This window comes from Phyllostomus hastatus, unplaced genomic scaffold (assembly GCF_019186645.2).
Source record: "Phyllostomus hastatus isolate PE091 unplaced genomic scaffold, TTU_PhHast_1.1 phas_contig_1, whole genome shotgun sequence".
Taxonomy (NCBI): Eukaryota; Metazoa; Chordata; class Mammalia; order Chiroptera; family Phyllostomidae; genus Phyllostomus; species Phyllostomus hastatus.
This window is the reverse complement of record NW_025333498.1, coordinates 4,844,124-4,871,240: the sequence shown is the minus strand read 5'-3', so window position 1 is coordinate 4,871,240 and position 27,117 is coordinate 4,844,124. Positions and strand designations below refer to the sequence as shown.

The 27,117-nt window shown below is 41.8% G+C and overlaps 1 protein-coding gene across 2 annotated transcripts in view; it reads left to right on the top strand.

Annotated features, from left to right (window-relative positions):
* The first annotated feature begins 11,385 nt into the window (after positions 1-11,385).
* CUNH2orf88 (chromosome unknown C2orf88 homolog) overlaps positions 11,386-27,117 on the top strand; it is a 31,438-nt gene continuing 15,706 nt past the window's right edge. For both annotated transcript variants that reach the window (XM_045837099.1, XM_045837168.1), the window contains exon 1: positions 11,386-11,726. The gene's annotated coding sequence lies outside the window, so the exon portion shown is untranslated. The remainder of the gene's footprint in view (positions 11,727-27,117) is intronic.

Sequence of the window (27,117 nt, the reverse complement as noted above, 5' to 3'; positions counted from 1 at the left end):
TTCGCTAGGGCTGAGAAAAGAGAGAAGGAAGGACGGGAGGGAGCTAGAGAAGGCAGGTGGTCTCAACTGGGATTAAGCACTTGCCTTTTTCCCTGGACCTGAGAGGCAGTGGGTTCTGCACTGCCTTCGCACAGCGTTCTGTTACCCCCACATTCTACTCCTGCCCCGTTTTTCCTGCTGGCCTGATAGCCCTAGCTCTAGAAGAAGGTCACTGGCTCTAGAAGAAGGTCACTAGCTCTAGAAGAAGGTTACTAGCTCTAGAAGAAGGTCACTAGCTTTAGAAGAAGGTGTTTTGTTTTTTAAAGCCATTGCCATAGGCGTTATTAGTGCATGTTCTTCTTTGGGGATCCCCGGCATCCAAATGCCAAGCCCAGAGTATTCATTTCTTGGCCTTTTATTTTCAGTCCTTATGAAAATTGCACACCCTACCATATCCTGCACTGAATGAGTATACTTTGAAATTTGTTTTCTCCCATGATGTTTACAAAATCTGAACACATGCTGACTCACGAAATGGGAAACAGATTGGAAATTTAGCATATCCTTCTTCCTCATTTAATGCAAGTGTGGCTAGACTTTTGTGTTTGATCCACGCTGACTAGGTGACATTAAGACAAATGTTTTCTGTAATTCTCTTCATTTGCCATTTTTAAAAAGAGGAATAGACTTTGAAAAATTAAAGATAAATAGTAAATACTAACCACAAAAGGATTTCAGCATGAGGAATGACAAATGTTTGAGATTCCAAGACAAATAAAGTATTAATTCCATGGATTAGTGTTACAGGGTGCAGCCAAGAGGGGGGACCCCAAATGGGCATTTGAAATGGGGTCCAGAACTCAGGGTGTCTAGGAGATTTTAGGATGTCCTCACCCCCACCCCCCAGGGTGTGTGTTGGGGGAAGGGACAAATGGAGCAGGGCCTTTGAGAGCTGTTTTGCATAGCAACAGCCTTGCAGCTAACCTCTGGCATGGTCATTTAACATATCTATAACCTTTGACTGGTTACATAGATATGTTAAGTAGCTGTCGCCATGCTCTGAGCCAGGGGAATGGAAGTAACTACCCCACCAAGATGTAACTGGGGGCAGGTCCCCCGAGTTACAGCGCCTGCGTGGGAGCTTGGAGAAGATTGGCTCCATGACATGGGGCCACACCTGCCTGCACTCATGATGGCAGTCCAGTAAAGCTGGAAGGATATGAGTTCTGGCATGTGAAGCCAAGTGTGGGAGGAGTCGGAAATGGGGCTGCAGAGGAAGACTGGCTCTGGGATTTAAACCCAGATGCAGCAGCCATTGAGGGAGAGAGAACCATGCAGCTTTAGCAGAGTGAAGACTCCTGCAGCCCTGCAAGAGAGGATCACCTTGTAGCTTTAGCAGAGAATCACCACTTGGCTTTGGCAGAGTGGCGACCTTCCTCTCCATAGCTTTGTGGGGAGAAGCACGTGGTTTTGGCTGAGTGGGGACTCCCGTGGCCCTGGGAGAGAGGACCACGTGCCTTTGCCAGAGTGGGGAACCCCGCAGCTTTAGAATGGGGAACCACCACCTGGTTTTAGCAGAGATCCTGGCGACTCAGCTGAGGGTGCCAGGAACCCAGGGAGGTCCCCCAGTCGAGATGGAGGACTAACTGGGAAGAAGCAGAGGACTGCCTGAGCCATGGACTTCTATTTCCTTTCCTGAGATACGGTACTCTGGACTGGGCAAAGGGGGAAGGAAGGAAGGACTGTGTCTGTTTGTGGGTGTTTTAAGGGACTTTGGGATTTTTGATAAAGACATTAGGTCACTACTTTAAGTTTGTATAGCATTAAATAAACATTTCCTTTCCTTTTCACAAATCTCTGGCATTGAGAGACGTCTTTCCTCTGGCAGCAGACATAACGGACCTGGGGGCTTCTTTCAATAATAGTATATCATCCCAGGCCCCCCTTGTTTGTTCTGTAACATTAGAAACTTTCAATTTTTAATATAACAGTAAAATTTTCTTAATAATGCCACATGTCCATTTGTATTACATAAAAGGCTAGTCACACTTGCTTTAAGTCAGAAAGAAATATATCATTGTACATATGGTTTACCTAAATGAAACCATGGTTTCATTCAGTTAAATTCTGTAATTATATAGTCCATAATTATTTAAAAAGTCAATTCTATTTACTGCTACATAAAATAAGAACTATGTTGTGAAACAGTAAATGTGTAGTAATTGTTGTGGACCCCCATGCGTGGGGTCCACGGCATTGTAGCTGAAACAAAAGAAATTCACACGGACTACTGAATCCTGTGGAAGAAAAGGGTGAGCAGCTTTTCTCTCAAGAGGAGCAAAAGCCTAGGCCCTTGCTCCAGTGAGCTTTTATTGTCTTACTGGGCACATTACAAGAAGATCCTCATTTACTATGCAGATGTTCACTTTAGGTGGTTACCTTATACAGAAAACAAAGGAGAGGATGCTGGCAATCACATCACTGAAGAGGGATATTTTCAAATGAAAAGGCAAAAGTGGTTGAACCTGTTACACTGGTCCTTGAAAGGTTTAGCATGGTTTTTGGGAAGTTCCTTTGCAGTAAATATTTGCCACTGGGGGCTGGGCCCATGCCACGCAGGAAGGTCTACTACAACTCTCCCCTTGTTTTTATAATCAGTAACCAACACACATTCTCAGATTAAGCCCGTTGATCACTGTCAGTAAGTAAGATCAAATAGATAACATTCAAAGAACTCTGAGGGCCTATTTTAAATCAGGGTCAGATAGCTGAAAAGCCATAAAGTTCTGGGGAAACAAACTCATTTCAGATTTGGACCCTTATCATTTAAATTGAGAGTACTAGCAAAGTAGGTTTCATAGGATTTTATGCATTCTTTCTTAGGCCTGATTGTCCCCGGGAACCTGCCCTTGCCAGCACAGGGCCGCACCCACCTCCAGCATTGTTTCAGGCTTAGGTGGAGCAGGGGAAGGCAGGCAGCCAAGAGATTAGGAGACATCTTGCAGGCAGAATGAGGACTCAGGCTAAGTCAAAGCCAAGGGGTGAGGGTCCATCACCCCCTTTTTCTATAGCCCCCCCCAAGTCCTTCCTGAGGACCTCCCAGCTGATCGTGCCTGTCCTAGGTTGCCCCTCCCATGAGGGGTCTTAGCCATCATTGGCTAACCAACCAAGCATTGGGGGCCAGGCAGGGTGACATAAAGTGAGCAGAGGCGGTGCTCCTGCCAGGAGTATGAGCTTTGTCTCCTCAGTGGCTTATGGTCCTAAGGTCTCTCACTCAGCCTTAGCCACTGTATAAAATATGAGGATAGACATTTACTATAAAATATATAAAAGATTAAAAGGAAATATATCAAAATATTAAAAGGTTTTATTTTTGAAAGACATACTAACATTTTTATTCTGCTTAATCTTAAAAGAACTCATAGAATTAATGTAACTTCTAGTCAATCATTTATAGTCTTAAGTGAAACTAAGTTAATAAAATACTGACATACGAAGAATGCTTACATGTAACTTTTAGTTGGTCTTAGATGATTCATTAGAAAATTCTTGATTTATAGATGAGCAGAGACTCAAGAGACTGAAATTTTTAAAGAGACTTAAAAATATTCTAAGAGACTTAAAAATTTTTAAAGCTTCCCAACTATTTAGGGGAAAAACCAGGGCTTTATTTCATTTATCTTGATTATTGTAATTAAACTTTTTCTTAAAAATATACATGGTGAAGCCCTTGCCAGGTGGCTCAGTTGGTTGGAGCATCATCGCATAGACCAGAAAGTTTGCAGGTTTGACTCCTGGGCAGGGCACATACCTAGGTTGCAGGTCTGATCCCTGGTTGGGGCACTTATGGGAGACAGCCAGTTGGTATTTGTCACATCGATATTTCTCTCTGTCTCTCTCTCTCCCCACACCATCTCTCTGAAAGTGATAAACATATCCTTGGGTGAAGACTGTTTTTTTTTTAAGTGTGTGTGTGTATATGTATATACACATATGGTGAAAAGTGAAGGTAAATATGAGGAAAGAAAATAATTGAATTGATCGTCAATAGTCAATTCAGAGTTTTTAGTTCACCTTTTATTTATAGGAAGGCTAATTTTCTGATGCTGCTCCTTGTAGTTAAGGATAATTCTAAATTAGGACGCAAGCGTTGCTTCATTCATCCTTGCTAAATGTTGTTGAGGGAAGAGTCAGGCACCCACAGCTCTCTGCCAGTGCTGTCAGCTGCGGTAGCAGCAGGGAACCAGCTGTGGATGGGAAACTGAATTGCAGCTTCTCTGAAGAAGAGGCTTCCGCTAAGTTCGGTGATGCTGTGCTGGAAGGAAGACTTTACACCAGGAAATCCTTGCCTCCGGGAATAATCAATAACATTTCCTATGGTGACATATCAACTAATTGTTTTGTTTACCTTTATCAGCCCTGCAGGAATGTCCAATATGATAGAACCCAGAATGTAGTGTGTACCAGCCTTTAGAAGGTATTTCCTTACTCTGTCCAAGTGACACACTTTTTATTTAATAGACGTTCCATCTAAAATTATATTAGACTTACTTTCCATAAACAACACATCTGGGCTTCTCAGGCCTACACTCTAAAGAAGTAGCAAATGGACCATTCCATTTTTTCTTTTTTTACTACTGTCATGTTATCTTGCAGAGAGATCTGTTAAACTCACTATAAAACAGATTATTGGTTTTTGTTTTTGTCGATCTTTCATCGGCCTTTGACTCCTGGGCCAGGAATCAGCTAATGAGATGAAAGTCAACAGCTCCATATGGAGCCCCCAGCACCATTACAAATACTCATGCAGAAGTAGGGACTGAGCAGTGTTTGTATTCTCTTGTTGCATAATAGAAAATAGAGATGTGCTCTGGACTTTGGATAAACAGCTTACTTTATTTTTCCTCTCAGCCACCAAAAAGAAAAGACCTGTAATCGGATCATAGGAGCTTATTATCAGGAACCAGGAGTGACCTTAGAAGACCATAGTTTCTACTTTGTAATCCCTGCTAGAAAAGAAGAAAATGATTTCAGATCAATTATTCCAAACCAAGGTCTTTATTGGGTAGATATCTCACCTGGTTTGAAGCTGACAGCCGTAATAATCCAGTGTCCTAAAACTCACTGCCACCTAGGAAGCTCCGTTCTGGTGGAGAAGACGGGAGAGCCAAACCCAGAGAGTCCCCTGGATTAAGATTGCTCACTGAGCACACCTGTGTACTTCCCCAAGCCCTACCCTCACCTTCCCTGTGCCTGCCACCCAGTGGAGTGGAGATCAATTAGGATACGCTGTAGAAGACAGAGAAGTTATTTTCTTTGAAAATTTAAGTAGTGATATAAGTAAATATGAGTATATTATTCTAATATAATACATTTTTTAAAAACTGGTGAATTGGTTATGCTTATATTGGCTTATGATAACTTTTTGTTTAGGCAGAATATTCTTCTCCTCAACCACCCTAGGGAAAAAAAAATGGAGTGAAAATTTCTTGAAAAAAAAAACCCAAGGCCTAAATGTGGAACTTATACAGAAGAGAATCTTGTGGTTAAAACTCTGTGAAAAGAAGCTTTGGAAAAGAAAGTAGAATTGCTTATAGAGCCACAAAGGCAACGTCTTAGAGAAACAATTGCTACTGTAATCTCTACCAGGACGTTTATGAGGATTGAGGTAAGGCTTCATATTTGCATTTTGTTTTCTCCATCAGTGAAATTAGAATGACTATATCCCCATTTTACAAAAGACCAGGACAAAATGAAGCTGACTATTTAATACCTTTGTTTAAGGTTTATTGGTAACAAAAACAATCCAAATGTAAATTCTGATAGACATATCAGAGAATTCTTTTGGAGTATGGTTACTTGAGACATTGGGCACATGGGAGCAATTTTTAAGAGATAGTTTAGTGAAGATATTTCTCTTCTGGAAAACAATGATTATAAATTTATAATTTTGAGTAGTTATATATTTGTCTAGATATTTGAGAATAAATTTATTTTTATGCCCTAGAAAGAAAAAAAATAAAAGTTCTTATACAGTGAAATACTGTATAAAATAAGCAGGATAATGCATTTTAATAAACACGAGTAAGACTGTTCCAGGGCTAAAACAGATTACTGGATCATCTTGAGGTAAACATCACCCAGCTGGTATGTTTTTTGAGTAGCTGGTATGTTTAAAACTTCACAGTTTTAGAAATGTGATTTTTACTAAGTCATCCAGGAGATATCAAGTCTTGCAAAAATCAAGTCTTGGCCTGTAGCCCAGGCCTGGAATCCAGTTCTCCATAATATATTGACAACCTCCTTCAGTGCTCATCTGTCTGACATGTCTTTAGTCCCTGCTAAGCATCCAGCACTCACCAGGAATTGGGGATACTTAAATGAAAGGACATTATTTCCACCATTTCAGTGATGACACATAAATACAAACCATCCATAACAATGAAGTATTTATTGTTATGCATACATACATAAAATGTAATGGGAAGATGGGGGAAGAGCTCCTAAATCAATCCATGAGATTGTAACTAGGTTCTTTCTGAATGGACTCTTGTTTTCCCATGTTAAGAAAAAATAAGAATTTCAACCCTAACATTATACTAAATTCCAGTTTTCATTTTGCACTCCCAATTTTAGAATCAAAGCTCTTGGGGATTAGGATTGTATCGATTACATGTTTTCAGCCATGACTTACAAGGGGAGCAGAGAGGCTCTGGGAGAGTAAGGCCCTGAGACCCACACAGACACTCAGGGCTGCGTTCACAACCTCTGAATGAGAGCCGTGCCGGCACTGGGGTGAACCTGGTAACTCCAGATTATTTTCTCAGCTTTTATCTGTGACACAGAACAGGTTAATTGGTGATTTGTAGTGAAATAATAAACCAACACCTTGCTTTGTCTCCTTGCAAGATTTTACTTGAAAACCTGAGCTTTGCAATTCAATAGGAAGCAGATGCTTTATTTCAGTGTAACAGAGTATACCCCTCTTAAAAATAAAGGTGAATCTAAGTAATCCCTATTGTTAGAATCTAGTATTTGAAAGATTTTTGAAAAAGACAGTGATGAAATATACCACGTGGTTTTTTTACATTACTTTTATTACTTATTTTACTAATACAGATGTCCTCATTCCCTCCCCCTTGGCCCCCCTCCCCCCACCCTACTCTTGCCCCTCCTTCCCTCTGGCCACCACCACACGCTTTACCATAAACTGTTACAATCCTCGAGGTAAGTAGTATTTTATTTAGGCACTTTCAGTTATTCTATTTAATTAGATATTTCTGAGTTAATGTTATTGATACTCAGCTGGGCAGGTTTTGAATCTACAAAATATGAGAAGACTTTCATAGGCTAAAAAGAATAGTAATAATACAACTTATATTCACTTAGTACACTCTAATTGCCAGATTTGGCTCTAATCCTGGTGAACATTTGCAGTTTTGGAGCTAGCATAAATAATGATGCTATGAATATTCTTGTCTCTTGGTGCATATATTTAGCTTTAGGTGATAATGCCAAGCATTTTCCAAGTGGTTGTATGCCAATTTTTCCTCCCATTTGCAGTATATAAGAGTTCCAGTTCACCATCCTAACCAACAGTTGGTGTTTTAGTGATTCTAACGGGTATGTAGTGGCATCTTATTGTGGTCTTATTTTGTACTTCTGCAGTGACTAATAAAGTTGAGTACCCTTTCATATATTTATTAGCCATTTATATATCCTCCTTTGATGTGGATCCTTGCCGGCAGGATCCATGTGTTGTGGCAGCTATGAACAAATATACACAGACTACAGAGTCCTGTGGAGAAAAAGGGACAGCATGGCCACTCTCTAAGAGAGAGAGAGAGAGGGCCCTGGCCTGGACAGGCTTTTATTGTTTTTCTGGGTATATTACATGAGGATGGTTCTCATTTACTATGCACAGGTTCACTGTAGGTGATTACCTTTTATAGATAACAAAGGAAAGAATGTTGCTAATTACTTCAAAGAGAAGGATGTTACGGATCAAGAGGAAAAGTGGTTGAACCAGTTACACTCCATACTTGGGAGGTTTAGCTCAGATTTTAGGAAGTTATAGCAAGCACTTGCTGCCTCAATTCAGGGTGAGGGAGTTTTAGCAAAAGCAAGTCTCAAAGTGGCCCAGGTACAATGCAGGCCTGACTCCCCACGGGAGAACCTCTCTGTGGGCATGATCCTGTGTGCCAGGCCTCACTCCCCACTGGCCTTTCCAAGTGGGAGCTGGGCTACATTCCCACGCCATGAAGAACGGTTCCCTATACTCCTTTGCAAAGTTTTTAGCCCATTTTAAAAAAACTGGGTTATTTGTCCTTTTCTTGCAGGAGTTCTTTTTATTTTATACATAAGTCATGTGTAAGATAACTTTATTGCAAATAACTTTACCTGTGGTAAGTTATGCATTTTAATTCTTAATGCTATCATTTAATGAAAAAAAGTTCTTTTCTAATAATATTGTTTATCGATATTTTTCTTGTGGATATGCTTTTGTGTCATGTTTAAGTAATATTTGCCTACCCAGGCTCATGAAAAAATGCATGTTGATGGGTCATATACTTCAGTGCTTCGAAGTTGTCATTCTATTGTCTTTGAGCTTTCAATTCTGTGGAAAGTCAGCTATCAATCAATTGCTGTTTTTTGAAGATGATGTGTCTCTTTTTCCCCTTTTGCTCTGAGATTTTCTAATTGTCTTTGTTTTTCAGCAGTTTTACTATAATGTACTTAGATGTTATTTTATTACAATTTGTCTTGCTTGGTATTCACAGAAGAACTGAAATCTGTAGCTTGATGTTTTTCGTCATTTGGAAATTTCTTCACCATTACCTACTCAAATATAGCTTATACCCTGTTCTCTGTCTCCTCTGTTTCTGAAACTCTAATTTCACACAGGATAAACATTAATGTTGCCCTCTAAGTCTCTTACATTTTTTCACTATTTTTCATCTTTAAAAAAAAAAAAAGAAAACCCACTGAACACTTATTATAGCCCTGACACCCTCAACCTAACCACATTCTAGTTTAAAAGTTATATTCAGCACACTTTAAAAATCGTACAGTTGGTCTCTGCCACTACCAGTTGGAGGAGCTGTGGGTTCCAACTTCCTTCCCATCTTGTCCCAGCCAGGGCAAGAGGACAACAGGAGGGCAGGAAGGTTGGGCCCTGACTCCCAGTTCCACTCTGGGGTGGCCATGAAGAAAGCCACCCATTCTGAGCCCACCAGTAGAGGCTGCCATCTCCCACTCTGGACCAGAAGCACGGCCTGCAGTCCTAGCAGACTTTAAGGCCTAGCTCACCTCTCAAAGTCCTAAGGCTAGGGGCAGTTGTCCTCTCAAAGGCTCTTGAAGAATCAAATTATTCTGAGGCCAAAGTGGGTACAGGGCCCAAGGGGGCCAAGTCCCAAGACTGCCCAGGAGCCATAGGGAAGCCTGGCTTGACCTGCAGCCCAGCTAGAAGGACCACCTCAGACTCAGTCTGGATGCAGAGTATAAGGCCAGGGTCAGGGAGAGGCCCCTCAGAGAGGGGAGAACACTGCTCCAAAGTTCTTCTCCACCTTGGCCAGCCCCAGAATGACGGAGGGACGGCCTGGCCCGGATCTGGTGGGAGCAGTGTCCCGAGTAAAGGGGCCCAGCAGAACAACTTGGTGCTATGTTTAGGCCCCACTCCCTCATCAGCTCCTAAACAAACAAACTGAACTGAAAAGAACTGAATCCAAATGAAAAGGGCTGGAGGGGAACTACCACTTGATAAAGATGATACAGTATCTTTGAGTGAAAGACAGGAATGTGTATGTATGTAAGTTATTTCTTTTCTGGTGGAGGCTGAGACTCCTCATCCACTTCTGCTCTGGTAACTGGGAAGTACAAAGGGCTCATTTCTAAGTTTCTCCTTTCTTGTCTTGAGCACATCAAGGACTGACATTGATCGCTCACTGTGGAACCCAGAGGACTTCTGTGGATTGTTCTGGTACTAGGTTGGTGAAACCCTCAAGCTTCAGAAGGGAGAGGGAAGAGCAAAGGACATACCATAAGTGAGAATTAGGTGTAAAGGTGGATCCTTGCATTTGTCATAATTATTTAGCATGATATGCCTGAAATATGTAAAACAAACATTTGTTTTACCTCAGTATAATCAGTTTGTGTACTTTAAAAATGATTACCAGATAAATCAATGTAAGTATAATCACATTCTATGATGGTCAAAATGTACCCACCCCAATTTAATCATATTTTCATGAAGAGAAATTACATTTCTGGCCTGTTGTGCTTGTATGTGTTACCTTAGTTCAGTTCATCATAGTAAAAAAAAATCTTGAATGCATTTAAAAGCTAAGATTCTGGGCTAAATTTTGTGTCATTTATGTGTTTTGACTCCTCTTCAATGTAGGCATATTCTTCACTATGTTATACCTTTAGAGAGGTAAGTCTCATGTTAGTGTACAGATTGTGAGCTTTGTAGGTTCCGGTCTTTCTTCTTCACAGTTAGTTTTGCTGCTGGACTGTGGGCCACAGGGTCCTCATCTGCAAAGGAGTCTGGTGAAGTTGTCCATCACTAAGGCCCCTTCACGCATGATTTTGCAAGACCAATCCATTGTAGAACGAACTAACATACAGTGGTGCTTTTGTAGGATTGGTTTGTTTGCTTGCTTGCTCGCTTTTACGAGGAATCACGCTGGCAGATGCAGACACCACCTGGAAAATGCAAGGAATCACAACTGAGTAATGCCCATGTTTTGAGGTAGTGACCTTGGCGAGTGAGAAAATGGCCTGTAGAGGTATTTTGTTTTAAGGAGAAACAATCCTGAAAATGTTCTCGACTATTTTTGGATAGAGAAGTACAAAATGGGTGTGTCTTCTAAATGTTTAAGTACTTGAAGCACTTTTGCATAGCATACTCACGCTGAGAGCTAGTTCGGACTGGCAGAGTCCCTGGCCTAGCTCTGCAAAATGTGAGCTTTGAGGTCGAAGCATGTTCGGCTGCTAAGTCTGGACCCAAGCGCCAGGTCCCTTAGCTGAGAAGGCTGAGGTGAGACTGCTACGAGTTCACTTGTGCGGCGCGCTGTGCGCACCTGTTTCCCGCCCAGGCCCGGCCGTCCCAGCGCAGGGCCTCGAGGGCGGCCCCTCCTCTTCATTGGGCAGAGCCCAGGAAAGGTAGAGGCCCAGGTGGCTCAGATGAGGGGCCTGGGGCCGGAGCAGTAAAGTGACTAGCGCGCTTACGTCTTATTTGAACTTTACGGGGGTGTAATTTCTGCTGGGAGGCGGCAGCACCCTGGATAGTGTTTGGGGGTGGACTGGGGCGGGGGGTGGCCTACCGCCCGGTCTCGCCGCCCCGCCCCGTCGACTGCACGTGGCCCGCACGGGGCAGGCCCCTGAGCCGGGCGGGCGCCACCCGCAGGACCCAGCCGGCCGGGTGCGGCGTGCGCGCGGCGGGCGCGGTGGCGGCGACGGCGGCCGGAGGAGGGGCCGGGAGCGCGGCCGAAGGACGCCCCGTCCTCTAACTGCTGCCCCCTGGCTGAGCCGGGCGCGGCGAGGAGGCGGCGCCGCTGCCCTGACTGCGGGACTGCCCTCGGTTCCCCCCTGCCCTGACGCCAGCGCGCCCCGGGGCAGCGCCGGCGGGGCAGCGCCGGCGCCGGGGGCTCCGGGACCGCGTTGGGCAAGGAGACCGCGGGGCGCCTTCTCGGCCCCGCAGCTGTCCCGACGTGCAACCGGCGCGCGGCTGTCCAGGTCCTGCCTCGGTAAGTGAACATCTGGGAGGGGCGCCACGGGTGCGTGTGTGTGTCAGTCTCCGCAGGTCAGCTTTGCTGGCTGGATTTTTCAATGGCAGACACCTGTGAGTCACTGGCGGCTTCGAGCCCAGCAGACCCTTGTCGGCCAGCTGCCTGAGACCTCGCCTCGCGCCTCGGTCCCCTAATTGGGGAGAGTTAGCCCCCGCCCCTCCCACGTCCGTCTGAGCCCCCAGGTGAAAGGCATTATAAGTTGCATTCTCACCATCTTTCCTCCTTTATACCCGAGGACTGAATGAAGATTTCCAGGTAAAGATTTGCTTATGAACATTTAATTTGTATGCCTAGCTGTCAGGCTTGTGCCCTGAATAGTATATGATGAGCAAAGTATTAATTCCTGTACTCTTTAGAGCTGTGGGAGGCTGAATCTGGAGGGGAATTATGATGCAAATGGGAAATGTATCAGAATAGACAGGTAAAATCCCTCAGCCGTTAGCAAAAGGATCTGAAGCAAAGCAGAATAGTTGGAGTTCTCTTCTGTTACCCCTCCCCATCCTTCATGGATGTGAGTTAACATAAAATTACGAACTAGGAAATGTTCTCATCAGAGACTCTATCTTTTTAGGATCTGGTGCGTAGGTTATTTATCTTAGGGAAAATTTTAATTAAGGATTCAGAGGAATAAGTAATATTTTTATTACGACAAAGTATAAGTTTCATCAAGATCAACATTTGAGTATACCCTTTTTCTTTGGATGAGGTTGTTTCCACGTACCTGCTACAGCTATCATATGTAGGTGAAGAATAACATTATTTCGGTATTCTGCTTGACATATTCAGCAGAACAGTCTGGCACAATAACTTCAGTTTTAACTTCCTTGTTTTGCCATCAAACAAAAATTACTTATTAAGGCCCACAATCTTACAGCAAAAACATACTTTAAAATCATAGACCAACCTCCAGTCCATTGTAATATATCCTCTATAGAACTCCTGGCAGACTAACCACATTTTGATGGAAACTTCAGCAACAGGGAGCTCACTGCATTTTGAGGTGCCCCTCCTTTCTGTTACTGTTCGGAAATCCTTGTTTACACAGAACTGACCATTGCTTCCTTGGGCCTGTTTCTCAGTAGTCCTGTGTTTGCCGATCTCCTTCTTGCCCCCCCACCTGTGAAAGCATATGCAGATTTTTTTTTTTTAGCAGAGTTCCAATGCTGTCATCTAAAAGGAGTCTGTGACCAAAGAACAAAACGAAAAACAGTTAAGAAACTAAAGGTCTAAAGTGGTACAAAACAAGTTTTGTCTCCTTTACTTGACAGCCTTTCAGATTCCTGAGCCTCAACTTCTCATCTGCACAGTAGGAAGTGATACTGTACTCTATCTACCCATTGGGTTATTGTGAGGACGAAATGAGATTATCTTCATAAACTACTTGGTATAGTTACCCAGAAGTCAGAAAACGTTAGTTAGTTATCTTCACTAAATAGTAATCATTTCTTTCCTTCCTTAATTAAGATCTCTTTCTCTCTCTCTCTCTCTCTCTCCCTCCCCCTCCCTCCCTCCCTCCCTCCCTCTCCCCCTCCCTCCCTCCCTCTCCCCCTCCCTCTCCCCCTCCCTCCCTCTCCCCCTCTCCCCCCTCTCCCCTCTCTCCCCCCTCTCCCCCCTCTCCCCCCTCTCCCCCTCTCTCCCCCCTCTCCCCCTCCCTCCCTCCTAAAGACCCTTAGCCCCAAATTGAGTTCAGTAATTCATTCTAACCTGAACAGTGCAGAATGCAATGAGTTTCTGTCTTCAAATACAGTCATTCTAATACTTATGCAATTAAAATTTCTTGAATGCCAACATTGTTTTTTACTCTTATATTACTTTAAGCCTCCAATTTCCAGTTTGTTAAACATGTTTTAATCTTGATTGTGGCATCCGTCATATTAATTCTGCCTTTCGGTTTTGTGCCACCTGCACATTTTGTGTTTTTGTTGACCAGACATTCCAGTCATTGATAATACATGGAGCAGGTCCCTTTGCTATGGTGGCACATATGGAAGCCCGAGGCGCAGTAGAAATGGTCCTGGACTTTTGGTGCCTGACCCTGACACCTACTGGCTTCATGACCTTGAGAAACCTCTTAACCATGTTAACAAAATGGGGACAGTAACATGTACCTTCCAGGGTTCTTGTTAGAAGTCAGTGTGCTGAGAGTGCCAAGTGCAGTACTGGTTGGGAATCTGGTTAGCTCAGTAGGTACCACGAGGCAAATTAGTGAATCAGCTGAACTCAGTACTGTGCTTGTTTATCAGGTGATTCTAGCCCATAAATCAGTCTTCTTCTTAGGGACATCATAAGAAAAATTTTAATCAAATGCGTTGCTAAGATCCTGAGTATTCTCTAGAGGATCCATCACAAAAGTAAATGACATTAGCTCAATATGATTATTTCTGAGTGAACTGCTAGTTCTCAAACATCCCTAATATTTTGTCCCCAAATGTGCCCTGTTTACTGATTAAATCTTGAATTTTGCCAGAGATTCACATTGAACTTAACTGGTCTATAATGCCTAGGCATTCTAATTGTGTCCTTCAGTTGTTTTTTTTTTTTTTCAAAGAAAGATAACTAATTTTTATTGATCCAGAATTTCTTAAAATTTTTATTTGATATTTTCAATTACAGTTCACCTTCAATATTATTTTTTTTAATTCTCACCCAAGAACACTTTTTCATTGCTTTCAGAAAGAGAGAAGAAGGAGAGGAGAGAGATGGTTTGCTTTCTCATACACACCCTGACTGGGGATTGAACCCACAACATTTCGGTCTCTAGGATGCTCCAGCCAACTGAGCCACACCGGCCAGGGCCTTTATTACTTTGTGTTGGTTTCAGTTGTAAAATTTTGGGGGGGGAATGTGTCTGAGTTTCCAGACTCTTGATACCACCTCCTCTACTATGTTTTCCCAAAGGTTGTCGGAATATTTCTGTGCTCACATCTGTTGAGTTCTTCCTGGAATATAACTCACCAGAGTTTGAAGATATGAATTCTTCTAAAATGACCTCTTCTGCTTCTGTCTTGGTTCTCTCGGAACAAGGTTTCTTCTGTCCTTTCAGCTTAAAGATCATTTGCTTTTAGGAAAGCACAACAGTTGCTGAACAGTTCTGTTTTCGTTCTCTAATTAATTAATATACCATCTGCCCTAGCATTTGGGGACTTTGTTTTTAACTGGAGTCTGTTTTCCATAGTAAGATGTACTATGAACAGCATGCAGCAAGTTAGTGGTGAAGAAATACAACCAATCACAGCATGATAATAATATTGAAAGTTTGGGGAGTAATAAATAACTCCAGTGAGTATCTAATATGGGAAGAGCCTGTACTTTAAGAATGAGTTTATTTCTTATGAATTAAGAGTTGTGAAATTAAAGATGTTTCACAAGGGGCTGAAGGTGACAAGTGAGTGAAGCCAGATGTGTGTGCCAGACACAAGGGAGTGACCAAGTCCTGGGAACCAGGGTGGATGCCCAGCTCGGAACTAGCCACTTCAGAAGAGTTTGAACCTTGCACTGGTGAAACAGAACATGGGCCCAAACGTGGCTATGAGTGTGTGGCCTTTGCTTTAAGTGCCCTGAAAGAGGCAAAACTGTGTATGTTCCAGTTTCATTCCCACCATCTAACATGCTGTGAGGCACACAGATGTTGGATAAATAGCCCAGCCTTAATTAGCATTCTTTAAGTGCCTCAGTCAGTGTAAAGAACTCTTCTGTGCAAAATAAAAGGAGAAAGGAGTGTTGCCCTTGAGGAATATTTAACCTCATTTGGTTAACCTCAGATGCTATCCGGGGAGAGCATTTATAAATTAAATAGGCTGGACGTCAGTTCAAGAAGAGAATGTTGAGTAAGGTTTGGAGGAATCCCAGGAGGTCTTCGTGAAGGAGATGGGCTTCCCCTCGCCTGGAGGAGGATGATACAGCTTTGGTTTCAGCAGGAAAGAGGGGAAAGGCTGCTGGTGGAGAAAAGGGGGAGGTGGTGTGTTTGTTTCAACATCAGGGAAGGCTAGGAGGAGAAAATGAACCTGGGTGAGCATGATAAGAATTGTAGCTTGATGGGAGGGGAAACTTCTTTGGACTAGTGAGAAATCCAATAGGTAAAAAACACGGCTGTAAAAAATATTTAAATTAAATGTACCACTGCTCCCCTCACCCCAGAAAAGACTACACCATCAGCCGTTGAGAATAGGAACTCCATGACTCCTTAGGAGTGTTGTGAATGTATCATAAAATAATTACTGAATTTTAAATAGCAAAATTTTCTGAATTCTTGGTCCTTTGACCTGGAGTCTAAGTGGATTTGGACACTGCTTTCTCATGTCTCCACATAAGAAAACTGATTCTTTTAAGTATTCAACATTATATATACTACTGCCTGGAATTTAATTCAGTGCATAGCACTGAATGCTCTTTTAATTTATTATTTATGTCTCCTACTTGTTCTAAAATATTTGAAGTAGTTATATGACATAACATAAAAACTTATCTTGAATTTGCAGGAAATAGAAAAAACTCTTCCTCTATCCTTTTAGATTCAATAATAGATTAACAGGAAAAAAATAATTACCTATTCCTGCATGGGAGTTCACAAAGAAATGTGATTCAAGGAGACAGTTAGAATTGGAGACTTATATGCCATCTTTAACAAATGGTAAGTGTGGAAGAGGCTAAGAAAAAGGGTGGGGCTCCTGGGGGGTACCTTATGGGAGGGTGACTAGGAAATATATAATCAATGGGATTGTTAGGAGGGTTTGTCTTAGGAAGTAAGAGTTGTCTCCAGTGTAGTTCTCTGCCTGGTGTTGGAGAGGGAGAGATCTTTACAAAGGGAAATTTACTCACTGCTTTTGGACAAAAAACGGGGAAGGCATATTTCGGAGTGGCAAATGCTGATCCCCTTCAAGTTCCTTAATGACACTTGAGGTAAAGGTTAGTGACTCAGAAAAATGCCAGTTAAGATAATTTGATCACTTAAAATGACTATGATTTAGGTATTCTCAACCAACCAACCTTGAGTTTGAAGCTAATTATGACAGTTCTGGCTTGAGGAAGGCCTGTGGTCACATTGCTAATTACATTTTCCTTCCCTTGTCTAGTCAACAGCCATTTAAAGAGCTCTTTATGTAGAATCTATTGGTTTTTTCTAACTTCCATGAGATCCAAATAACACAAGTTTGTTGTACATATTTCTCTCCATAGGCTCAGTGAAGTTCAAAGAATATCCTATGATAAAAAGATTTTGTGCAGTGATTTTTTATTATAAAGTCATTCTGTTCAGTGGAGCCTTTTAAGCTTCAGTATTTTATATTTCAAGGTATAATTTTTTTTTTAATAAGAACCTTGGTCAGGCTCTTGGATGAACTACAAGTCCACACTCAGAAAAATGACAAATGGCCTGACAAAAAACCATTTTCCCAAATCCTAAACTCTAAAATAACTTTTCCCTTCTCCCTGTGCATGCAGCGGTGGGAGTAGTGAAGAGCACACAGCACTGCTGTGGAAACGCTGTCCTCACAGTTGATCTGTCTGCAAATCACACATGACAAATACCGAGCTCAGGGGAGATGGCGGGGCTGCTCAGCGTTTTAGGATTCTACTTCACGAGTAAGCCCTGGCCGACTAACGGTTTTTGACACAGAGGGCACCCTTGCGCCCTGGTCCATGTCCCCTTACAGACCTGATCTTGGTTTTGACCATCGGAATCCTGCATTAGTGTAACCCTTGCAGCTCACTCAGCCTGGCAGCTTCTCTTTGTTTTTCATTCGGGTGAGCTGGAGTCCTGTTGACTGTTCTGACTTGCTTACTGAGCATTGTTACCTGGATTTCCATGTGGCTCCAGTGCTGTTCTCTCTCCTCACAAAATGGTTGAGTCTCATATCAGCATTAAATCTGGGTTTGAGGCAGCTATGTATTGCATCAAATTACGAGTTTGGCTTTTAAAAATACGTATTTTTGTTACTAAAAGCCTGAGGTTTTGTTTATGTTAGTATGGATAAATAAACCATTCGACCAGTAACTTAAAGTTAACATATGAGCATTTCCTCATGTTACTAAAATCTTTAAATTGATTTTAGAGGGAGAGAGGAAGGGAGGGAGAGAGGAGAGGTGAGAGAGAGAGAGAAACATTGATTTGTTGCTCCACTCCCTGATCCATTCACTGGTTGATTCTCGAATGCACTCCGATTCTCGAATGTACTCCGACCAGGGATGGAACCTGCAGCCTTGGGGTATGGGATGACGCTCTAACTGACTGAGCTACCCAGCCAGGGTCTAAATATTTTTTAAGTGTTATATATTTTTGTGTTATGAGCTGTCCTAAAACTTGGTGGATTAAAATAACATTAATTTCAGAGGTTCTGTGAATCAAGAATCTAGGTGCAGCTTAGCTGAGTGCCTGTGACTCGGTTGTGCAGAGACCCCCTGGGCTCCTCGCCTCACGGGCTTCTCCGCAAGGCGGCTCACAGCACAGCAGCTGGTGTCTTCAGAGTGAGAGGAGGAGCGCGAGACGGAAGTCACGATCTCTTTAAAACCTAGTCTCGGAAGTGGCCCCCAGTCACTTTTGCTGTGCTCCGCTGTTAGAAGTGAGTCCTTAGCCCCACACTTAGGAGACGGGATTACACAAGGGATGGGAGCTCCAGGAGGCAGGGACCATTTTAGAGGCGATCTACCGTAGTTATTTAAGTTCCGTAATATTCCAGGGTACAGACATTATGATAAATCTTATTGTTGGACATTTATTTCACATTTTTTAAAATTATAAGGCTTTTGTGAAAATTTCTATATAGGCATTTGTGTGTTCAGTTGACCGTTCCTTTGGGGTAGATTTCTGAGAGCGAGGTGTTTGGTCCGGGCTTTTCACGTGCCCGTCCTGCGCCAGCCGCCGTTGCGGCCCCTCCCCTTTGAGGCAGTCCTTTCCAAGGATGGGTTTGTAAAATAAATTGTTCCATAATTAGGCAGTTTATTTGAATTAGCACATGTTATGAGACGTGCAAGGGAGGCACTGTGATAGAGCGGCAGGATCCCTGAAAGCAGCATCGAAAGGTGTGGATTCCGCAGCCGGTGGCGCAGTGGGTCCCTCCTACAATGTCATCGAGGCTACACGGTCCCCAGGCCTGACGTTTAACCTGCCGAAGTGCACAGTTATCCATCCATGCATGTTGTAAAGTGAGGGGACATAATTCCTTCTGTTGTATAAAATGATTGTGAGACAGCAGGGAAAAAGGCAAGGGGAGAATGGAGATGAGATGTGTGCTCAACAGAAACAGATTATTTACTCTGAAAATTCGGCACCTGGTTGTCGTCCTTAACTCATGGCTGTACACACACACTCTGTTGCTCTTTGTGAAAATGTAGGAATTTCTTTCACATTCTCTAACAAATTATTTTAATCAATTAACATTTCCTGAGGCCCTTCATTGTGCTAGGTATGTAGAAGTGAGTTTACAAAGATGAATAACAATTATTTACTACCCATCTTTTTTTTTTTTTTTTTTGAAAGAACTGAAGTGATGTAACCATGTTTTTGCCTTCAAGTCTGTCTGGTGTGGGCACAGACTTGTAAACAAGGCAGAAAGGTACAGTGATGAGGTAAATATAATATGGAAGCCCAAGGGAGTGATGAAGTAATATTATGTAGTTAGAAGGCCTTTACACAGGAAGTATACTTGAGGTGGACATGTAAGAATAGGTAAACTTTTACAGAGAACAAATCTGTGTGAAGTAATACTAAACAGAAGGTGGGAAATTATAAGAAACCATTTTAACAAAGCATTTTATGACACAGGAGCCTATGGAATAAGTAATTGTCTTAGTGTATAAGGATGATTGGATCATGATTTTCAGACTGCAGTGAGTTGAGAACGGAGTGCTCATTTTTCATTGGTTTTGGTTTCATGCTCTGATTCAAGCTCAGATTCCTAGTTTCAGCTACAGGATCTAAAGAATAGTCCAGTTGTAATAAACTAAAGACAATATTCTGACATTGTTACCCACTCTCCCCCTGCCCCCATTCTCCATTTAACAACAGTTGCTTAAGGAACTAGCTGCAGAATTTTACAGAGCCTAATTCATGTGTCACAAGTACTATTGTGTCATTTAGCTGGGATGTGACATAACTAAGAAATGAGTGTAGAATATAAAGTTTAAATGTTTCATAATATTAGTGGTGATTTAGATCAGGTTTTCTTCAACTAGTCATTTGGTTTTTTCCCCAACCAGTTGGTCAGAAGCTGCTCTTCATTTTCCTGTGAGGATTTATATTACAGTGCTGGAGGGGTTGCTGCAGACTGAAGTTCAGTACTCATAGTCATAAACAGGAGTGGTCAGGTGAAGCCAGACATGCGCCCAGAGTAAAGCCCGGAAGGGCTGAGGGAAATGCCTGCTTGCTTCTCCTCTCCCCCCGGGCAGCCTGGTGAATGACAAGAAGCATTGGCACCTGACGTGGATCCATCACCTGAGTCTAAGTGACCATCAGAATGCTTAGATTATCATTCTTTCCTTAATTATAATCTTAAAATATTATAACTAACACACTTAAAATAATTAGTGAGTTGGTGTTAACAAGGGACAGCCCACAGGAAGGGAAGGAAACAACACCGAACGTCTCCCAGGCCCTGTGGCAGGTCCAGATGTGTGACCCATAGAGCTCAGTTCATTTTTAGGATGCTCATCTGAGGCAGATTCCCGGTTTGCAGGTGAATTCATTCCACACAATGCTGTTCAGGTTTATTATACTCTCCAACATTGTCCCTTCACTTAATGTTGTTTCCTCTGCCTCTTTGTTGAGAAAATCTGGGCCCACGCGTGCCCTCATGCATTCATCCCAAGACTGCCCCACAGGCGTGCGGCTGCGCCCCACCTGTGCTCCGTGCACCTGAGGCTGGGACAGCTGTGTGTTCAGGTTCCAGAGCCTGTGCAGCAGTGCTTTTTAGGTGACCTTTGACCAAAGTCATACTGGGTTGTCCAAAAACTTCATTTATTTTCTCTTCGTATGATGGCTTTAGTAGCACTGTCTTTAAAACTTCATTTGAAACAAGTTTGTCCCAAAGCAATTACACATTCAATGCAATTCCTATTAAAGTACCAATGGCATATTTCACAGACATAGAACAAACACTTCAAAAATTTATATGGAACGACCCTGAATAGCTGCTGTAATTTTGAGAATGAAGAGTAAAGTAGGAGGGATCACAATACCCGACACTAAACTATACTACAAGGCCACTGTAATCAAAACAGCCTGGTACTGGCATAAAAACAGGCACATAGACAAATGGAACAGAACAGAGCCCAGAAATAAACCCAAGTCTCTATGGTCAATTAATATTTGACAAAGGAGGAAGCAACATAAAATGGAGTAAAAATAGCCTCTTCAACAAATGGTGTTGGGAGAACTGGACAGCCACGTGCAAAAAAATGAAACTTGAGCACCACCTTACACCATATACAAAAATAAATTCAAAGTGGATAAAAGACTTAAATATAAAACGTGACACCATTAAAGTCCTAGAGGAGAACGTAGGTAGGAAAATCTCAGATATTTCACGAAGAAACTTTTTTACTGACTTGTCCCCTAGAGCAAGGGACATAAAGGAAAGAATAAACAAATGGGACCTCATCAAAATTAAAAGCTTCTGCACAGCTAAAGAAAACAGTATCAAAATTAAAAGAGAACCAACTGTATGGGAAGACATATTTGCCAATGATACCTCAGGCAAGGGTTTAATCTCCAAAATATATAAAGAACTTACAAGACTGCACTCTAAGAAGACAAGGAATCCAATTAAAAAGTGGGCAAAGGACTTGAACAGACACTTCTCCAAGCAGGACATACAGAAAATCCAAAGACACATGAAATGATGTTCAATATCGCTAGCTATCAGAGAGATGCAAATTAAAACCACAGTGAGATACCACTTCATACCAGTCAGAATGGCCATCATAAACAAAGCAACAAATAACAAGTGTTGGAGAGGTTGTGGAGAAAAAGGGGACCCTCCCTAGTGCACTGTTGGTGGGACTGCAGACTGGTACAACCACTATGGAAAGCAGTGTGGAATTTCCTCAGGAAACTAAAAATGGATCTGCCTTTTGACCCTGCGATTCCACTGCTGGGACTCTATCCTAAGAACACTAAAACACCAATCCAAAAGAGTCTATGCACCCCAGTGTTCATAGCAGCACAATTTACAATAGCTAGATGCTGGAAGCAACCAAGATGCCCATCAGTAAATGAATGGATCAAAAACTATGGTATATTTACACAATGGAATTCTGTGCAGCAGAAAGAAAGAAGGAGCTCCTACCCTTTGCAACAGCATAGATGGAGCTGGAAAACATTATGCTAAGCGAAACAAGCGAGGCAGTGAAAGACAAATAGCATATGATCTCACCTTTAACAGGAACCTAAATAACAAAACAAAGAAACAAGCAAAATATAACCAAAGACACTGAAATAGAGGACAGGCTGACAGTGACCACAGGGGAGAGTAGAGGGAATTTTAGGGGACAGTGGGAAGGGTTTACGGGAACAAACTTAAAGGACACATGGAGAAAAATTAGGGGGAGGGTGGTAATGGGAAGGAAGTGGGGAGGGGTGAGAGAGGGGGCTGGACTGGGAGTAAAAAGGAGAAAACTGTATTTGAACAATGATTAAAATAAAATTTTTTAAAAAAGGAACAAGTTTGTTAAACTGTATTGTGACAGCTGTCATATCAGTGTGCATTTTTTAAAAACTTATCAAAGTTGGTGACATTTTGTGCAGCCATTTTAATATTGAAGATGGAAGAAAATATGCAATGTTTTCAGCATATCATGCTTTATCATTTCAAGAAAGGTAAAAACACAACAGAAAAGCAAAAAGAGATTTGTGCAGTATATGGAGAAGGTGCTATGACTGATCAAACATATCAAAAGTGGTTTGTGAAGTTTCTTGGTACTGTTGACATTTTGGCCAAATGATTCTTTGTTGTGGGGCTGCCTTATGCATTAGAAGATGTTTTGCAGCACCTCTGGCCTCTACTCACTAGAAGCCAATAGTGGGAGATAGCTGACATACTCAAAATATCCAAATCAATAAAGCTGTTGGTGAAAATGAAAAAAATACGTGTTTTATTTTATGGAAAAAACTGAAGAGACATTTCGGCCAACCCAATACTTCCGTTATTTTCTAGCTTTCACTTTTGGTGACAGTATTAAATTTAAATTGAGTTTATTTCTGTTTGCTGGGTGTCAAACAGCTTAACGATGTCATTTGACCCTGTTTTAAATTTATAGTCTAAATCATGGATTCTCAGTATTACCAATTCAGAAACCTCTGCTTAATGTCCAATTTTCATGAACCCTCCACCCAGAAGAAAGAAAATACACTTACTGTTTTTAGAGAACAAATAATGACAAACATGCTATTAGAACTGTTAATTTTTTAATAAAGTTGGTTTTTTTTAATGAATTAGCATTTTTTATTAAATGCATCTACATTGAAGTTTGAAACACACATACATAAGACATTTTTAAAAGACTACAACAGGGTATTTACGATACATAGATTCACATAATTCAGGGGTCAGATCCATTTGAAGCCACAACTTGAAACATAAAACACTAGAAACCTCTTCAGAGGCTTAAAACACGGTAGAAAGTAGGACAGCAGTAATAACCATTTCTGTCAACCTGGTATTTAAGACAGACTTTCAGAGATTAAGCAGCCTGTTTATTTTCAGAGCAGATTTTAGACTTTCTTTCTTTTCTTTTTATTTTTCTGCTAGAGGTTTGTGTGCATTTAGGCCCAACTCATATTCAAGTTATGGCTGTGTGTGTGAGAGAGAGACAGAGAGAAGAGGGAGAGAGGAGAGAGAGACCTTTCCTAGCTCACTGACCAGAGCTCCAAAATGAGCAACACAGAATGGACTGCAGTTCCAAGGCCCCAGTAGAGACCCAGTGGTTGCTGAGCCCATTTCTGGGAAGTGCCAGGTGGCCTAAAACTTTGTATGCTTAGTGCTTTGAGGCTTCAAAGAAACATTGCTGGAAACATAATAAAAGGGGCTTTCTTTTCTTTATGTATGACTGTGCTGTGTCTGTGTGTGTTGGGATTTGGGGACAAAAGGAGAGGGAGTGGTGGCAGGAAAGGCACCCTTGTATTTTATTATTTTTGGCTGCAGTGTCCCATAAAAATGGCCACGTCACTCATTAGGGCAAATTAAGGACCCTCTCTGGGCATCTGCACTGCTTACAGCTGAATAAGTTGTCATCTCGTTTTCAGTCTATCTCCCTTTGACCTTGTTTTGTTGAATAAGTTTTGAAAGCCCCATGTTAACATTTGGTCCTGAACACATAGTAGAGACTCGGTAAAGATTGGCTGGATGGTTAAGGAATGTTCTTACCAATAGCTCTCTGTATATCTTATGGTAATAAACTAAAGTATAAAATAACACAATTTTCAATATTTCTGAATATTCTATTTTTAAACATTCTATTCTGTGTTCATCCAGTTAAAATGACAAGTGAGATAAAATAGTTTTCTTTGTTAATACCCAGCATCTAATGTTTTATGCCTTCAACCGATAGCCATAATAGTTTCCTGACCTGACAGATGAATAATACAGTCTGAGAACTCAGTACAGTTATTTGTGCTGCCCTAAGATCAGTCATATAACCTTCTAAACTGTTGACAACTATTGAAACTTTACTTCCTAATTATGAATCAACTGTCTTTTTAGGGGAGAGTGAAATTATACAAAGCTTATTCCTCAGTGGTGTTCAGGATGGGACTGTAATTGCCTGTTAACATGTCATGTATTTGAATAGCTGCTACTGTGAACAGTAAGTAGTAGCACAAACTTTCTGGTTTTGGCTCTGACTTTTCTTTAAGGATCACACTTCCTTACATCCCAGAAGGTTTCTGTGGGATAGAAACCACAGAACTGAAATCTGATTCACAAAAACGTGGGGCAGCTGGCCAATCCCATTCTGCCAGGGCAACGGCACCTTCTTTGGGCATGCGGTGAGCAATTCCGGTAGACAGCTCCCGGAGGAGTTGAGTACCTGCGATGTGAACATATCGGTGTCATTTTACCCAAGATGGGGCCTGAAGGCCAGAGCTGTCTTTTGGGAGCCTCGGAAGCTCTGGGCTGTAGTGTCCCTGCTGATGGAGACCAGCTCAGAGCCTGGGACAGAGAGCAGAGAGTGGCAAGAGACCCTGGGAAAAAGCTACATTGGTCTCTATTGGTAAAAATTAACTTTACAACTAGGAGTGGAGGAAAATTTTATAAGTTCAAGAGGGGGGATTTTTAACACTTAAAAACATAAGCTAGGATTAGATCAAGTATTGCTGAAACAACTTTATTTCAAGGAGAACCTCGGATTAGGAGTGGGGAGCTCCATGCTTCCTCGCCCTGTGATCTCTCTGGGTCAGTTGCCTCTGCAAGTGGAAACAGCCGGGCCTGTCTGCCCATTTCATCTCTTTGTTGGAAGGAAGGCAATAGTACACATGATGTGAATTAGTAAACGAAAAGTGGTGAACAACCACAGAACACTAGTCTTCTATTCTTGATAGAAGCACCATGACTAAACTCATTGATGGCATATTTTACTATCTAGATACTTCCAAGTTCTACAGACAATCCAGAGATGTGCTCATACTAAAGTATAGAAGAGATAGAGTGTTACTAATCTAGTTCTTTGGGTAATATTATACACCCCTCTCCCCACTCCACCCCCCCCCCCCCCCCCGCCATCTACAAGTTCTGGAATAATTGTTATAAGGGAAAAGGACTCTCACATTTAATTTCCAAATTGATTTCTTTTATTGCCATTCAAAATCAAAGCACTCTATAAGTTTCCAAAGGAAGTTAGAAATGAATAGTTAAAGTCTTTGGACTGGTAGTTAGGAGCAGGAGGTGGCTTCTCACACTTCTGTAGATCCAGAAGAAGGTGACCACTGAGTTTGGGCTGACTTTAGGCCCATGTAAGAATAAAGGACACACACCTGTCACAGGGCGCTGACCGCGACACAAGCAGGTCTGTGCTCCAGAAGCTGCCCCATCATGTTAAGAGCTGGAATTTTAGACTGATTTTAAAATTTGGTGTCACAAATTCAAGCAGACAGCCTTTTTTAAGTATAAATATATTCATTCGCTGGACTTCTATCTCCCAGAATGTTCTCAAAACCAGTATATTTTATTGAAGTAAAAATGACAGTGAAATACACAGATGCTAAGGGCACAATTTAACCACTTTTGACAAAGGTGTACACCTATGTAGTCAACACATCAATCAAGATATAATAGAACGTTTCCAAGGCCCAGAAAGTGACTTCGTGTCCCCTTCCACACAGTCCTTACCCCCTTCCACCCAAGACAACCACTGTTAACGCTTTCTGTTTATGGGGTAGGCATTGTCCATACTTGAAATTCATATAAATGTCAGTCTTTTGTATCTGGCTCAACATGTTTCTGTTACTGCACATACATATCAGCAGTTCATTCCTCTTTATTTTCAAGTAGTAGTCCATTTTATGGACATCCCTATTTGCTTACTCATTTGCCAAGAGATGGACATAGGGGCTGTTTTCAGCTTTGGCTATTGTGAATAAAGCTTCTATGGACATCAGTATGTAAGTTTTTTGCAGACATGTTTCCATTTGTCTTAGATACCTAGAAATAAAATGGCTGGTTCACAGAATAAGTGTATGGTTAACTTTGTAAGAAGCTGCTAAACACGTTCTTTAAAGTGGCTGCACCATTTTCCACTGCTCAGCTGTGTGTGCAATCCGCATTCTCACCAACACTGGGCATTGTTGGGGTTTTGAATTGTAGCAATCCTAGTGGGTGTATAATGGTATTTACATTGTGGTTTTGAACATACCTGTTTAATTTTTCATTTGCATGCAGTGAAACTTATTTTATTTTGGTGAATAATTCTGAGTTTTAATGTATGTTATAGATTCACATAGCTACCACCACCATCAGGATACAGAAGAGTTCTATCACCTAAGAAAAGCTCCCTCCTTGTCTGCCCTTTATCGTAGTCACAATCTCCTCCTACCCCGAACCCCTGGTAACCACAACTGTTCTGTCCTTGCCTATAATTCTGCCTCTTCCGCAATGTAATATAAATAGAATTATGCAGTATGTATACTTTTAAAACTGCCTCTTTCAATCAGCAGAATACCTTTAAGAGTCATCCATATCGGTATCATATCTTTATTTTCAACTTTTGGCATTTATAAAAACTCAATAAACATATGTGTAAAGGTTGTTATGTGAACACAAGGTACATTTCTTTAGGGTAAATACATAGGAGGGGATCGTTGGGTTATATGGTAAGTGGATGCTCCAACTTCCTAAGAAACTGCTAAACTGTTTTGGACTGGCCA